This window comes from Nothobranchius furzeri, chromosome 6 (genome assembly GCF_043380555.1).
Source record: "Nothobranchius furzeri strain GRZ-AD chromosome 6, NfurGRZ-RIMD1, whole genome shotgun sequence".
Lineage (NCBI taxonomy): Eukaryota > Metazoa > Chordata > Actinopteri > Cyprinodontiformes > Nothobranchiidae > Nothobranchius > Nothobranchius furzeri.
In genome coordinates, this window is record NC_091746.1 from 23,150,978 (window position 1) to 23,156,977 (window position 6,000).

Genomic DNA, 6,000 nt, shown 5'->3' on the forward strand with positions numbered 1-6,000 from the left:
TCACTGATGACTTCCAGTGTTCCCAAAAAGTTCCCATTATTAAAGTTAAAAAGTTAAAAGTCCCATTAGTTGTCACACACACAGGTGTGTGTGCGAAATTTATTCTCCGCATTTGACCCATCCCCTGGGGGAGCGGTGAGCTGCAGACAAGCCGCGCTCGGGAACTATTTGGTGGTTTAACCCCCCAATCCGACCCCTTAATGCTGAGTGTCAAGCAGGGAGGCATTGGGTCCCATTTTTTCAAAGTCTTTGGTATGACCTGACCAGGAATCGAACCCCTGATCTCCCGATCTCAGGGCGGACACTCTACCACTAGGCCGCTGGGAAAGGTAGCTAGATCTTCCAATGATTTCCGTATGACCTCTGAACACTAAACCTCGCTCTGACAAGCGTCTCACCACAGCAATCACTCTCAGCAGCACCTCCCTCCAATAAACACGCTCACTGTCAAACTGTTGTTTGAGCGCCTGATCGATACACCCAGCATCAGCAGCACTCCGCTTGAGATAAACCATCATTGCATTCCTGTGGCATTTTGACCCTCCATGTTCTGACAAACGTACACCAGCATTTTTCCATTCGCTGTATCCAGAGACTAATGCTGAACGCTAAAACCAACTCCCCCCTAAGACACCCACCTGTCTATGGAACTTTGGACCTGCCAATAGGCTGTAAACTAAGCGGACTTCATTACCGCATATGCAAACCACCTGTCACTCGATGCACTGGCTCTCACTGACATTGTTGGGCAAGTTACTTCAAAACTGTAATGCATTATTAATTACTTGTTACCCTCATTGAAAAGTAAATCATTACATTGCAATATTACTGATTTTAAATTGTAAGGCATTACACTACTTTTGCATTATTTTAAGTTACTTTCACCAAAACAACTTCAATATGAATCTGGTAGTCTGACGCTCAGTGAGCTCATGACATATATGTGGAAGGTGATGTGGTGTCTGAGCTAGGATTGCTGTTAAAAACAGTCAGATATAATAACAGCGCTTTAAAATGATTGTTTAGTAAATTAAAGCAACAACAATCTGTACTCTCAGCATGCTGCCATCTTATAGGGCCATCTGAGCAGGGAGTGAGTTGATGGGGGCTCCAAGCCTATATTTACCTTGGTCCCCAAATGCCTTGATACGGCCCTGGATGTGGGACTGACTTCTGGGGTGATCTGATTCTATCACATGTATAAATATTAAATGCTTATATATTATTGCTTTTCACTGGTAAAAACGTGTATTGGGTTTAAATCTACCTACTTTTTTTCTTTTCAAGCACTTTGTGTTGTTTTCTTGATTTTAATGGAATAACTTCCTGCCCTTTCTCTAACCTTCCTGCATGCTGCACGTTTTCTCCGTGTTCCAGAAAAACAGTTTGCTAGATTTCCTTCTTTCTAACTAATCAGCCAAAGGGATCTACCAAACGCAAAAAAAAAAATAAAATAAAAAAACGCTTAATATGCTCTGCGCTCCAGCAGCAATGAGCTGAAATCACCGGGGCACAGATTATGAACTCAGCTGAAAAGTACATGAAGTACCAGAGAATATGGGCGGATATAAATGATCGCAAACGAATGACTTTGTTTTGGTGGAGCGATTTTGTGAATATAACAGCGGCCGCGCGCAGGACGCAGCTGGAGTATTTGAGCCATTACCGCTGCGTCCTCTCTGCTCATAGAATGCCCACAAAGCTGAGTCCATAAATGATGTCATATATGTGGATACTGGATCTTTTTTCAGGCTTCCCGCAATTTGAGTTTTTAGGAATCCCACATCTTGATTCTGGGTTTAAAAATGCATTGTAATTACAGCGTTACTGACAATTGTACAGAGTAAATATTACCATTTTCTTTCCCTGTAATGCCTTACATTACCACATTACAGCAAAAAGCAATGCATTACAGTAATTAATTACTTTTGTAATTAGCGCACCTTTGAACAAACTTTGCAGTGAGGGTTGCAAAGCTAAAACTCTTTTAGCTTCTCCCAACGTGTTAATGGCCCCACACATGGGCATACACACAAACTTGACCTGGTTTTCTGTCATGAGCTGGAAATTTGTGATCTTGGCATTTTACCTGCAACTTTTTCAGATCACTCACCAGTTTTGTTTAACTTGAAATTGGACTATGCCCCTCGTATTGAATATTTCCGTCCCAGCTTCTCTCGTGTAATCACACCCAATACTGCTGCAGATTTTGCCGCTGTTCTTACTCTGAACGCAGCTCCATATGATTCTACTATTGCGTCTTCTGTAGTTGAGGGATCACTTCATGTGCTTGATTCATCCTGCCTGGCTGCTATGGATATTGTCGCTCCATTAAAATCAAGTCAAAAGAAATCCAAGTCAGACCCATGGCTGAACGAACAAACTCGTTCCATGAGACGAAATTGCAGGAGACTGGAACGTAAATGGCTAAAAGACAGGCTTACTGTATCCTTTGAGGCCATGAGAGAGGCTTGGTCTCAGTATCAAAAAGTAGTCAGAGGAGCGAGAAATCGATTTTTTGCCAGCATTGTCACGGCTAATTCAAACAATCAAGGTGTGTTATATAAAACCATAAATGCAGTGCTTTCCCCAGTTCAAAATCTATTTTCCTCTGTGTCCGCTGACTTGTGTAGCCAAATCCTGCAGTTTTTCTTAAATAAGATTACTGTAATCAGAGCTCAGATTCACCAAACCAACCATGTTCCAGATTCATTTATCCCCTCTCACGGGCAACTTCAAAGCTTTCAGCCCATCTCTTTGGCCTGTCTAGAAAAAACTGTTGCAGCCATGAAACCCTCTGGCTCCCCAGATGATGTTATCCCACCTCGACTCCTGAAAGAGGTGTTTCCTTTAATTAGCAATAACGTGCTACGCATTATAAATTGTAGCTTGGCATTGGCTGAAGTTCCTCGTGCCTTTAAACACGCTGTTCTACAACCAATCTTGAAAAAACCCGGCCTCGATCCCACCGATTACTCTAATCTACGACCAATTTCCAAATTACCGTTTTTATCTAAGGTCCTTGAGAAAATAGTCTATGCACAGTTGATGAAACATCTAAATGAATATCAGGTAATGGACACCTGTCAGTCTGGTTTTAGACAACAGCACAGCACTGAAACTGCTCACGTTCGGGTGTTTAATGACATTTTTCTGGCTTTAGATTCAGGTTTCCATGTGGTTCTGGTACTTTTGGATCTATCTGCAGCATTCGACACGATCGATCATGACATTTTGATCACAAGACTTCACACTTGGGCTGGTATTTCAGGCACTGCCCTGGATTGGTTTAGGTCATACTTTTGTAACAGGTCTGCTAGGGTCATGTTGGACGGCTGTTCATCAGAGTCACAGCCTCTACGTTGGGGTGTCCCACAAGGTTCAATTCTCGGCCCGTTACTGTTCAACCTCTATATACTGCCCTTAGGAGCCATTTTCAGAAAGCACGCTGTCTCTTACCATCTTTACGCTGACGACTGTCAAATCTACTTTTCATTTAAGCCAACTCAATCAACGAAAGTTCTGTCTGATTGTATCCTTGAGGTCAAGCAATGGCTAGCTGATAACTTCCTCCATCTTAATGACTCCAAAACTGACTTAATCGTTTTCAGTCCTAACAGTATCACGGCAACTCAACAACCTGACCTCAACTATCTCTCACCTAATGTATCCTCTGTAATCTCCAACCTTGGAGTAAAAATGGACCAGGCTCTGAAGATGGATGCCCAGGTCAATAACACAGTTAAATCATGTTTTTACCAACTAAGACGCATCTCAAAACTAAAGCACATCCTGAGTGTACGTCTTCTGAAATCGGTGGTCCACACTTTTATCACCTCAAGGCTGGATTACTCTAACTCCTGCTTATACGGCATCAGTAAAGCAGCTCTTTCTAGACTTCAGCTGGTCCAGAATTCAGCAGCTAGGTTGCTGACTGGAGCTGACAGAAGACAACACATTTCTCCAATTCTGAAATCTCTCCACTGGTTGCCCATGCAGTTCAGGATAAACTTCAAAATTATGCTTCTCACTTACAAATCTTTGAACCATCAAGCTCCTCCATATCTGTGTGAACTTGTCCATTACTACAACCCGCCGCGTGCTCTCAGGTCTGAAGATAAGCTCCTCCTAGCTGTTCCCAATGCTCGTTTAAAAAGCCGTGGAGAAAGGGCTTTCTCTGTCTGTGCACCCAAGCTGTGGAACGCATTACCACTGCTAGTGAGGCTAGCACCAACAGCTAGCATTTTTAAATCACGCCTGAAAACTCACTACTTCAACCTAGCTTATACAACATAATTATGAACCTCACTGACATCTGCACTGTTTATAAACTGACCCCACAATTATCAACTTCCGTACTATTGAGGTTCTTTGTAAAATGTTTTTTCCTATTTTTACTTCACCCTGTGTCTTAATGATTTTTTAGCTGTTATTTTTGGGAATTTTGTTGTATTTCCTTTTTATCTTTTATCTGTGTTCGACATGTTTATATAACGCCTGTTTAATTAACCAACATTTTTAGTGTACAGTGCCTTGTTGGGTTGTAATGCCTTGTGAATGCGCTTTATAAATAAAATTGGATTGGATTGGATTGGACTGTACCGCATTACTCCCAACACTGCTCACTGAGACCTGGATCAAACCATGTGACAACGCTACCCCATCTGCTCTCTCAGTTAACTACACTTTCTCCCACACATCTCGTGCATCTGGCCGAGGTGGTGGAACGGGCATGTTAATTTCCAACTAATGGATATACAGTCAGTTGCTACCCATCACTAAATATAACTCCTTTGAATACCATGCCATCCAGGTAACTGTACTGAAAAAAATTCTTTTTGGTTGTCATATATCGCCAACCAGGTCAACTCAGAGACTTTCTTGATGAACTCGACACCCTGCTCTCCTCCATTCCTGAGCACGACTGTCCCACAATGGTCCCTGGAGACATGAATATTCACCTGGACAATCCCAGCTCATCAGGCTTCCTGTCCCTAATGTCATCATTTGATCTAAAACTAGTACAAAGTTCTCCAACTCACAAAGCTGGAAAAGCACGCAACCTCATAGAAACTGTGCCATAGACACAATCTCTGTCACACTGCTGCACCTTTCCGATCATTACTTCATCCGTTTCAGCACGACTCTACAAGGGAGGTCCACTGCTTCCTCCCCAGTGGTCTCATTCCGCCGCAACCTCTACAATCTGGCACCCAACCACCTCTCCTCTCGTTGCCTCCACTCTTCCATCTCCCAGCACATTCTCTGCTTATGAAGTGAATGATGCCACCGAGTCACTCTGCTCCACACTCTGCTCTTGTCTTAACAACTTGTGCCATTTGGCCACTAGACCTGCTAGATCCTCTCAGTTGCACCCTTGGCTAAATGATACCCTCTGGTCTCTACGCACCAATCTTAGAGCTGCGGAACGGAAATAGTGCAAAACAAAAGATCCTGGTGATCAATTGAAATTTCATGAATTACTGTCCTCATTCTCTGCCAGCATCACTGATGCAAAGAAAGCTTTCTACACTGACAAAATTCTCAGCTCCACTGACTCTCAGAAACTATTTTTGACACTCAAAACTCTGCTCAACCCTCCTTCTCCACCTCCTACCAACAATCTATCAGCTGACACCTTTGCCTCATTCTTCACTGACAAAATGGCAGCCAAAAGCAAACAGTTTACTCAACTGGCCACTCCTGAACATTCGCTACCACAAACTCCTTCTAGCCCAACCATCTCAAGCCCTACTGCTTCATTTTCCTCTTTTTCCCCTCTCACTGAGAACTGTCTGTCCAAGCTTCTCACGTGCAGCCGCCCTGCTACATGCCCACTCGACCCCATTCCGACTAAGATGCTCCAAGCTATTGCTCCTACAGTAGCCGCAGCAGTCAACGCTTCACTGACATCTGGTACATTTCCCACCTCTCTCAAGCATGCTCAGGTTAAACCACTGCTAAAAAAACATCTTTTCCTCCAAATCATGTGGAGAACTA